Source organism: Physeter macrocephalus, chromosome 16 (assembly GCF_002837175.3).
Source record: "Physeter macrocephalus isolate SW-GA chromosome 16, ASM283717v5, whole genome shotgun sequence".
Taxonomy (NCBI): domain Eukaryota; kingdom Metazoa; phylum Chordata; class Mammalia; order Artiodactyla; family Physeteridae; genus Physeter; species Physeter macrocephalus.
Genome location: NC_041229.1, coordinates 104298457 through 104300431, shown reverse-complemented (window position 1 = coordinate 104300431; position 1975 = coordinate 104298457). Strand labels below are relative to the sequence as shown.

The 1975-nt window shown below is 48.1% G+C and overlaps 1 protein-coding gene across 11 annotated transcripts in view; it reads right to left on the bottom strand.

The window, feature by feature from the left end:
• PPP6R3 (protein phosphatase 6 regulatory subunit 3) overlaps positions 1-1975 on the bottom strand; it is a 135640-nt gene that overhangs the window by 20013 nt on the left and 113652 nt on the right. The window lies entirely within an intron of this gene.

Here is a 1975-nt window from a genome sequence, read left to right as displayed (position 1 = left end):
GCGGTGAGAGGCCCTCGTAACGAAAAAAAAAAAAAAAAAAAAGAATGCAAAGCCACACATAAAAGAACACGTTGATGTTAACTTCTTAATTTTGACAAATGTACCAAGATTATATTAACATCGGGAGGAAGATGGGTGAAGGGTATACAGCCACTCCCTGCCAATCTCTGCAACCTTTCTGTAAATCTAAAATTATTCCAAAATAAATAGTTTTTTTTTTTTTTTTAAAGAAAAGCATGCTGGCTATGCCAATCTCTGCAACCTTTCTGTAAATCTAAAATTATTCCAAAATAAATAGTTTATTTTTTTTTTAAAGAAAAGCATGCTGGCTATTCAACCGCAGTAAACTGGAAACAACCTTAATGCTTCCCAGTCCACGCCCGGCCACGCTCCACACTCATGCTTTCCACGGCCGCCCTGCAGTCTACTACCGTTAGCACAAACGGCAGCAAGGCTTCCTGTGACATAATAAGGAATATGTGTTTGGTCTCTGCCCACCCACCCCCCCAAACCCTTGGAACCTCTGAAGTGACAGACGGGTGCTGATGAGATGACTGGAGGTTGGGGGCTCCTGGACAGCCGCAGGGTGGGGGCCAGCGAGGGGCAACCAGGTGGCGAGAGGGTTGGAACTTTCAGACCTACCCCACCACCCTTCCCCCAACCTTCCGGAAGGGCAGAGGAGCTGGAAGTCAAGTTAATCACTAATGATCAATGATTGATTAATCGATCATGCCCACTTAACGAGGTCCCCATGAAAACCCAAACTGCAGGACTTCAGAGCTTCCGGGTTGGCGACGGGGTGGCACGTCACAACCTCCATGGGGATAGAAGCTCCTGTGCTTGGGGCCCTTCTGGACCTTGTCCTATTTACGTCTTCATCTGGCTGTCCATTTGTATCCTTGAAAATATCCTTTGTAATAAATTGGTAATAGTAGGTAAAGTGCTTCTCTGAATTCTGTGAGCGGTTCTAGCAAATAATCAAACCCAAAGAGGTCACGGGAACTCCCTATTTATAGCCAGTTGGTCAGAAGTACTGGTCGGGACAGGGCAGCTATCTTGCGGGACTGAGCCCTTAACCTGTGTGGTCTGACTCTAAGCCCAGGTAGTCAGTGCCTGAACTGAGCTGTACAGGATACTCAGCTGGCGTGGAGAAATGGTCTGTGTGGGAAACACACGTTTGGTGTCAGAAGTGAGGTTCTGAGAGCAGAGAGGAGTTTTTTTCTTGCTGACTTTCTAGGTCCTGCAGGCACAGGAGTGTGTTCAGAGGTGGGAGAGGCGGGACCGCAGGGCGCTGCTCCCTGTCTGTGCTGCCCTGCTCATGCTGCAGTTTGGGTCCAACCTGCCGGTCTCTGTTTAAATGTCGACACCTGAGACGTGTCCCTTCAGATGAAATCATGTGTCTGTTTGCTCGCTCTCATCGCACACCACGCTTTCCTTCACAGTACTCAATGCTGAATAAATCCCCAAATCCTTGCTGGGACAAGCTGGGTGTGGGGACCACTGTTCTCTATCAGGGATGTTTTCTATCCCAATTTGGAAGCTCCAGGCTGTAAGCAAGGAATGCTAGACCAGGGAATCTGCTAGCTATTGGGGGATTCTCCTCGAGACAAATGACCAAGAAGTACCTGTGTACAACAGAAGTGTACCAATCTTACAGACACACCGCCTTCCTGTGCCTCTGGGCAAGTTATTTAACTCCCCTTAGCCTGGGTTTCCTCATTTGCTCAATTTGGATAAGACCACCTGCTTAGTCCTGAGGGTTAAATGAGGGCCTGCTTCCTGCACTGCACTGTGTGTGTGTGTGCGGCTGGGCTCCACTGGCACCGAGAAGGGATGATACCTCATGTCTGAAAACCTCACCTGCAACCTTAGAAGGGTCAACTTGACAGGCAATTTTTTTTTTCTTTTCTTTTTCTTTTTTTTTTTTTTTTGCGGTACGCGGGCTTCTCACTGCTGTGGTCTCTCCCGTTGCGGA